Source organism: Mobula hypostoma, chromosome X2 (genome assembly GCF_963921235.1).
Source record: "Mobula hypostoma chromosome X2, sMobHyp1.1, whole genome shotgun sequence".
NCBI classification, from domain to species: domain Eukaryota; kingdom Metazoa; phylum Chordata; class Chondrichthyes; order Myliobatiformes; family Myliobatidae; genus Mobula; species Mobula hypostoma.
Genome location: NC_086129.1, coordinates 37,048,706 through 37,057,757, shown reverse-complemented (window position 1 = coordinate 37,057,757; position 9,052 = coordinate 37,048,706). Strand labels below are relative to the sequence as shown.

General features: G+C 38.2%; 1 pseudogene; it reads right to left on the bottom strand.

Annotated features, from left to right (window-relative positions):
* Positions 1–2,494: 2,494 nt before the first annotated feature.
* On the bottom strand, positions 2,495–2,972 carry LOC134340884 (small ribosomal subunit protein eS24-like; annotated as a pseudogene).
* Between the last annotated feature and the right edge of the window lie 6,080 nt (positions 2,973–9,052).

The following is a 9,052-nucleotide window of genomic DNA, read 5'->3' as shown; positions in this document are numbered from 1 at the left end:
AGTTTTTTACTCAGAGGGTGGTGAGTACATGGAATGGACTGCCGGCACCGGTGGTGGAGGCGGATACAATAGGGTCTTTTAAGAGACTTTTGGATAGATACATGGAGCTTGGAAAAATAGAGGGCTATAGGTAAGCCTAGTAATTCCTAAGGTAGGGACATGTTCGGCACAACTTTGTGGGCCGTATTGTGCTGTAGGTTTTCTATGTAACATGCTCCAACAGCACCACATTGCCCATCCTACCCCACCCCAACAGCCCCTCCCAAAGGTCAGGATTCACAAAGACATGACAGACATCAATGGTAAAATCCACTCCATCTCCAATGTACTAGAGCAGTCTTTGCCACCTGAGGAGATGTTTGAGCTCTATTGATCAGCAGTAATCCCAATCTCGAGAGGAATATGAACTATCTAGAGCAGGGCAACTCAAAAGCACTGGAAATGTACTTCCAATACAGTCTCCATAAAACACTGCAATTACTTGGAAAGATGAATAAACTAATGAGTAACTAACACTTTGATCTGACCAATATCAAGGCTCTAATTACATTCAGCCCATCTCATTGAGCAGGTTATGTAATCTGAATCCCTACATCAGAACCATGAAATAGACACTACAGGCTCTGTAAATGTAAGAGCCTAGGAGCATATCAAAAACACTTCAAGAATATTCTCAAATCTCTCTTGAAAAGATGTCTCATCCTCTCTGATTGAGATCACTCATGACAACTCAGAATGGAGAAGGAGATTTGGGAATGCACTGATCAACCCTTGGCCTCTTCAGTGGAGCTTGTGATGGTCATGTGAAATTGGGAACTCCCAAACAACCAACTCATTCATGCCATCAAAGTCCTCTTACCCCATGGCAGAGTCTGCAGATCCCGTACATGTCCCAGCGGATTTACTAGCATAGAGATGAGCCAGAACAGTTTAAAAGTTTGTTTGCAGGTCAAAATGTGTTAGGAGTAAATAAAAGGAAGGCAAGCTTTAGCAAAATTGCCATTCTGGGAGCGTCTGCTTTCCCGTCTGATGTGCTTACCTCAATGCAGGGGTATTAGAAGTAAGATAGATCCCTGATCAGTGCATGAAAGTATGACATGGTTTTGCAAGGGACAGGATTGGCAGCTCATCATTCAGGATTTTGATGTTTCAGATGTGACAAAGGAGAGGTAGTTGGAGATGAAGAAGTTGCACCTTTGATCAAGGATAACATTGAAACTGGTGGAATACTGGGGGGTCTCATCACTGAGCCAATATGGGAGGTATAGATAGGGGAGATAGTCAGAAGCTTTATCCCAGGCTAGAAATATCCAATGCTGGAGGTGAAAGGGAGCAGGTTTAAGGGGAAACAACAGGAATTCTGCAGATGCTGGAAATTCAAGCAACACACATCAAAGTTGCTGGTGAACGCAGCAGGCCAGGCAGCATCTGATGTGAGGAGCAAGTTTTTTTTTACACAGAGCGTGTTGGGTGCCTGGAACAAGCTTCTGGGGATGGTGGTGGAAGCAGGTACAATAGTTGCATTCAAGATTCACTGAAACAGGTACGTGAATATGCAGAAGGTGAAGGGATATGGAGCATGTGCAGGCATAAGGGATTAGTTTAATTTTACATCACACTTGGCACAGACGTTGTGGGCCAAAGAGCCTGTTCCTGCACTGTTCTATTTTCTATGATATTCCAGCCACCTCAGAGCTAAGAGAAATGGAGATGAAGCAAGGCATTCCTAACCCCAAAGACCTGCACCATGTTAGGTAGCCTGCAGAATCTTACCATGTATACTATCAAGCATTTATATACAAGAATGGAAAAAGAGTTTGTCAAACGTATGAATAGATTTTTTAAAAATCTAATGATAAACAGGGGTTGTCTGTATCTAGAAATGGTGGGGAATGGGAAGAAAAAAGCCTGGAACCGAGAAGGAGGAGCTGTAGTTTAAAAAAGCGTGTTTGCATATAAGATTTCTATTCGAACAAACAGGAAATAATGTCTTTCATCTCTGCTTTGCACAAGAAATGATGCACTGTCCAGCTCATAACTGTAGTCTGCAAATTACGTTGATGTTAGCATTTGCATAACAAGAATTAGGAGGTAAAATGCATTGCACATTTTATCCCGTATATTTCAGAAAGATACTGAGAGCAAAGGCAAAATATTGCAAATGCTGGAAGCCTGAAATAAAAATAGATTGATAGAAAATAGGTCAGATAGCATCTGCGGAGAAGATAAAGCAGTTATGTTTTAACTTTCGAGTTGTGAATGAGGTTCAACACCCTTCAGTTGTAACTCTGGCTATACGGTGTGACTAGGTTTTCAGGACACTGTGAGAAGTTGGTAAGTAGTGTGGGTTATGGGTGAATGGGTGGCATTGTGGAACATGGAAGAAGGATGAGGCAAGTTGAGGGATAGGAGAGTAGTTGTGATTGTGAGGAGAGGAATCGAGGAATATGGGAATGGGTGTAACTGAAGGAACTGGGAAGAAGGCAGCTGGGTGTTAATTTTTTTTTCCAATTTTTATAGCATTTATTTGAGCACAAGGACAGATATCAGAAAACAGGTGGCCAACTTCAGGTGTGTTGCCACATTCCTTTCTGGCAGCACCAGCATTAGCTTTAGCTGTACCACAAGCTTTCTTTGTTCTTTTGTTCCATTTGTGGTTTCCTAGAAATTTTTTTCCTCTCCAATAGACCATGCTGTTCTAGCCTATGCTCTTGTTCATTCTTCTTGGCGTAATCCAAGGAATTGTAGACCATATCAAATCCCATTGTTTTTCCACCAACGAACTGCATCTTGATCCCAGAAACTAACACAGTGTCCGACATTGTTTTGTAGATTTTTGCCAACTGTTCCCTGATTTCCGTTTTGGGGACTGTAGGTTAGACGGAGTGCAGGACATCGACAACCATTTGCTTGCGTTGGAACAAACAGTTGGTCATGAAAATTATGGTTCTGATTGTCACTGCATCATTCATCAAAGGCATTGTACCAGTAGGGCTCTTTGAGATTTTTGTTTTTCTTGATGTCGTACCCTATCTAGACCAATGTTTGAATAATAATTAGGTAAGTACTAATTGAGTTCGACCAGAATCTCAGGAGTGGAGGTGGGTTAAATTACGGGATTAGTGATCCAGAGAGATAAACTCAGATCCTGGCATGAAAATGAGAGAGTATGATATTAGTTATACTGTGCATAATACAAAATTACAAAACTAGTTTTGGTAATGGTTATACCGTAAAATCCATCAGTTTCATTGATGTCCTTTAAGAAAGAAAACCTGCCATTCTCTCCTGGTCTGACTTTTCTGTGTCTTCACAATGTGGTCAAACTGCTTTCTACAGGCTGTTCAGTTTAAATCATTTAACTATAGGCAATAAATGTTTAACACATAATGAATTATTAAGAAGAGTGTATTTTGAGAAAGATTTCAATGTTATGTTTTATTTAGTTTTAGAAATTTCGAAGGTTTAAAAGTACAGTATTTTAAAATAGTAATCTTTAGCTAGGATTTGTTTTGCATAAAGCTACTTCAAACAAAAACTTTGTGTTGTGTATTTAATATATCAATAATATTTGAGTAATATTGTAAATATATTGTTCAAATAAGCATTCTTTGTTGTTTAAATATTCATTACAGGTTATATGTAAAAGTACGTGAATTGCATATGTCATGATGCTAGCTCGTGATATGTACGCACCTCGCTTAAAGTAAAAACAAAACTAAGATATGTTATTCCCGGCTCAGTGTTTTTGCTTTCAATGTTTAATGTTTTGGAGTTACAAAACATATGTAACAGTGGCCCTGAAGCAGTTTAAGGTGAATCAAGATGTCTACTTATCTCTTGAAATGCAGCAAGACATTTGAGTTTTTAAAAGGTACAGTGAGAAACTGTTGAGTAACAAAACAGTGCTGGATGTGCTTCTTTGGAAAGGACAGAGGCATTTGTGTTTTTAAAAAAAGACAGAAAATGGACAAATTCATGGGTTCATAAAAATACTGTGTGATAATTTTTTTTTAAAAGAGCAGAAATGGCTGGCTACATTGGAAAGATTGACACATTCGAGTGTACAAGAGTTAACTGGATTTTGTATACTGAATGGATTGAACAGTATTTTAAAGCAAATGGAATAGCAAATGAGAAACAAGTACCAATTTTCCTGAGTGCATTGGAGTTAAAGGCTTACAGTTTCCTTAGAAGTTTAGCTTCTCTAACCAAACCAGCCAAAATGATTTTTGCTGATATTGTGAAAGTAATGCAGGAACACTTAGAACTGAAACTATTGTTGATTGTGTAGTACTTTAGGTTTCATAAGTGAATCAAAAGGAAGGGGAGTCCATTTCAGTGTTTGTAGCTAAATTGAAGAGATTGTCTGAGCATTGTCAGTTCAATGATGGGCAATGAGACACTGAGAGATTGTTGAGTTTGTGGAATCTTACAATAAAGCATTCAAAAATGGCTGCACACCGAAGCACAACTCACATTTAAAAAAGCAGTTGAAATTGCTGTATCAATGGAAATAGCAGACAGAGACACAATTGAATTGCAATCAGGAATGAAAGTGAGCGTGAACAAAACTGCAACATCTAAACAGAAATCTGCCTGGCCGAACAAATTGTGTTACCATTGTGGCAGCAGCTCACATACACCAGACCAATGCAGATTTAAAGGTGACATTTGCAGGAAATGCAACAAAGTAGGACATTTACAAAGAGCATGTTGGGTAGAAAAAATAAATGAACTGCACAGGAAAGTGAAAAAAAAGATAAAAAGTTGAGTTGCAGTTTCAAAAAGACCACGAATCTGCAAGCTATTGATGAAAAATCCAATAATGATGACAGTGACACAGGACTGAGTAGCCTTAAGATTTACAACTGTGAAAACTAACATGAGACAAGCTATATGGCTTACACCAGAAGTGAATGCCAAATTAATTAAAATGGAATTGGACACTGGTTCAGCTATTTCAGTCATTCCAGAAAGTGAGTTTGAATGGCATTTCAAAGATACTGAACTAAAGTCTGTAGATAATCAACTAAGTAAGAACTAACTGGAGAAAAGGTAATTCCTGTAGGAATAACATTTGTAACTGTGAAACAACCAATAAACCACATTGAGATTGTATGTGATAAAAATAGGACCAGCATTATGTGGACATGACTGGTTGAAACAACTATAACTTGATCGAAGATCCATCCACAATTTGCATGTCACATTTCCTGTAATAGAGTCAATTAAAGTCGACTTAAGAAAGGACAAACAAGAGAGAATCTGCAGATGCTGGAAATCCAGACACCACACACAAAATGCTGGAGGAATTCAGCAGGTCAAGCAGCATCTATGGAGAAGAGTACAGTCAACGTTTTGGGCCGACACTTAATTAGGACGTTACTCCCCACAACATGTTTTTGCTTTCAATTAGTTTAATGTTTTGGAGTTACAAAACATAACACTTTGCACCAAATTGTATTATACACTCAGTAAAACATACTGTGTAGAGGGTATGAGTGGCATCCTAGAAATTGTCATCAATCAGCATTTGGAAGGGAGGAAGGAACTCAGAAAATTTATATTCACCAGGACAGCAGCACTGAATAAACTGGGCTAACCAGTCCACAGGTCCTGATGTACTTCAACCTCAATGCTTAAAAGTTTTGGACAGTGAGATAATTATTGCATTACTGGTAATTTTAATTCTTCAAAGGAACCTGAGTTTGGCGAAGGTTTCAGTGGATTGGAAAGTTGCAAATGTAATTTTTTTTATTGAAAAAATAAGGGAGAAACCAAGACGTGTCAGTTAGCTTAACATGTATCGCAATGGGACTGTTAGAAACTATTATCAAAGAGATGCTGTGTCAAAGGTTATTGCAGAAAATAAAAAGCTTATGGTGTTGGAAGTAATTGTTGTGAATAGAAAATTGGCTGGTAAACAAAAAACAGAGTAGCCATAACTGTTTACTTCTTGTAGTGAGTGGCTTGCCATGGTGGTAGGACTTCAACTTTTATTAATGTATATTAGCTACTTATACAGATGAAACCACCCAATGTATAGTTGGTAAATTTATTACTGACACAAAGGTAGATAGGAAAGGAAGTTCGAAGAAGACATTGCAACACAATAGAGATAGTCTAAGTGTGAGCCAGCTTGAACAACAAAGTATGATGCAAGACTGGTGGTAATGGTCTGTGAAAATGTTAGCAGAAAAAATAACATGAGGTGTATTATCTAAATGGTTAGAAACTGCAAAGCTGTGAGGTGTAGAAGGAATTAGATACTGCTGTGCATAATTTGCAATATGCAGTATCCAGGTATTGCAAGTAATTAGGAAAATTAACATAATTTTATCTGTTAATGCAAGGGGAAACTGAACAGAAAAATAGGGAGGTTATGTTTAATTTATGTGGAGCACTGATGAGATTACCTCTGAGGTAATATACAGCACTGATCTCCTTATTTAAGGAAGGATGAAAATACATTGGAAACAGTTCAGAGATTTACTGGACTGACAACTGGAACCTGTGGTTGCCTTATGTGGAAAGGTTGGACAGAATGGGATTGTATTTGCTTCAGTTCAGAAAAATAAAGGGAAACAACTGAAGCTTTTAAAATCTTGAGGGGTCTTGACATTGGATGTGGAGGGGATGTTTTCCCCTGTGGGAGATTCTAAAACTAGATTTATTGTTTTAAAATGAATTTGATGCAAGAGACTACAGATGCTGGAATATGGAGCAGAAACAAGAATTACTGGAAGAACTCTGTGGGTTAGTCAGCATTTGCGGAAAAAGGATTGTGGATATTTTCTGTCAAGACCCTGCATCAGAGCTCATCGTTTAGAGGAAAGAAAGTGGACAAGTAAAAGATTAAACTAAACTGCCTAGACCAATATTTGAATAATACTTAGCTGATTAGTCATGGAGGTGAGATCAGAGTCTTAGGAGAGGAAATGGGTTAAGTCTCAGGACACACATCAAAGTTGCTGGTGAATGCAGCAGGCCAGGCAGCATCTCTAGGAAGAGGTACAGTCGACGTTTCAGGCCGAGACCCTTTGTCAGGACTAACTGAAAGAAGAGATTTGAACATGGACTTTCCAGAGCAATGAGCTCAAATCCTGGCATGACAGCAAGGTCATATACTAACTAGTTAATTAAATATAGTCTAGAATTAAGAGAGTAGTCCTGGTAATGGTAACATAATAAAAACACATCAGACTGACTGATAATTCTTTAAGAAAGAAAACCTGTTACTCTCTCTTGGTCTGAAATTCTTTGTGTCTCCACAACTTGGTCAAACTGCTCTCTGCGATGGCTTGGCAGGCTGCTAAGTTTAAATGATTTAGTGATAGGCAGTAAACGTTTAACATGTTGCTGGCACTCACATTCCACAATGGATAGGGGGGAAAATGTCTTTTAACAGAGATTTCAATATAAATGCTTTTAAATAACCTGAGAAAGAAAGGCTTGGATTTGCAGTATTTTAAAATAGTTCCTTTTTTTCTGACTGTGAATTTCTAACTCAATCTTGATGCAGGATCTCAACACAAAATATTGTCTATTCCTTTGTCCCCACAGATACTGCCTGACCCATTGAGTTACTCCAGCCCTTTGTTTTTTGCCTCTGGCAAAGATTATGTAAATTACATCCTTTCAAAGGGTAATGAATCTCTGCAGCTCTCTCCATAAAAGCTAGTGGAAATGAAGTCTGAATATTTTGAAGACAGAAAGTGATGGAGTTTCAATAATCAAAGGAATGAATTGTTACTGGGAGCAGTGAGAAAAAAGCAAGGGTTGTTCTCTCTAATGCGTCAAAGGCTGGGGAAGACTTGATCGAAGTTTTCATGATTAGGACATGTATAGATAGGGTGGACAGTCAGAATCTTTTCCCCAGGCTAGAAATGTCAAACACCAGAGGTCATGCTTTTAAGGTAGAGGGGAGAATTTTAAAGGTGACTTGAGGGGCAAGCTTTCTTTTTATGCAGAGTGGTAGGTGGCTGAAATGGGCTACCAGGGTAATAGTAGAAGCAAAGCGTTTGGTGGAGAGGCTTTTAGATAGACACATGAATGTGAGGGGAATGGAGAGATACATTGGAGGATGACATTTAGTATAAATTGGCATCAAGATTAGCACAACATTGTGGGCTAAATGGTCTGTCCGGTGCTGTACTATTCTATGGTCTATAAATGTAGGTTGAGGTTACAATAGATTAGCCATGATCTTATTGAGTGGCAGAGCAAATTCAAGGCACTGAGTGGCCTACACACACTGTATTTGTCGATGTTCGTAGGTTTGCATATTGCTTACAAAGTATTCACGATAGTAACAGGTCACTTAGCCTGGGTGATGGGGTCCTTAATGATGCTGGATTTGTGCACTACATAAAGCCTACTACACCTAATGTCATCTTTGCCTCAAACATATTCTTTAATTTCTTTTTCTCATGTGTGTATTTAACCAACGCAGGTACAACTTTGATAGTTACTTCAGCTGCTCCCTTCTAAATGACTAAATGAGTTCCTCACTCTAACATTCATTGGGTGAATTTATTTGCTGTTTAATTTATTAGTTGCTATTTGATAGTGAAGGTCCTTGGCCAGTATTTATCTTAAGTGGAAATACTTTTATGAGTTTGCTGTCAAATATTTTCATGGTCTTATAGTCTTCGATTGGTGACCCCTCCTCTCCTCAGCCTTCCTTTATTCAGAAAATGGCAAAAAATTCACAACAATTACGGTACCTTCTAAACCATAAAGTAAAGCCCTTAATTCCTGCGATAAACTTAGAAATTTCTTTTGCATCTTTACTTGATTCCCTATTTTTTATCATATGGTGATGGGAACTGCTCAAAGCATGCAAAATATGGTCTAACTATTCTCAATACATTTAATGTCAATTATTAGCTATGAAATCCCTTTAGAAATGTATTTTTGTGTTTTATCTGTGCAACCAACGTTACTATTTATTGATGACTTGTACATCAGTATCAGAATCAGGTTTAATACCACTGGCATATGTCTTGAAATATGTTGTTTTGTGGCAGCAGCACATTGCAATACATAA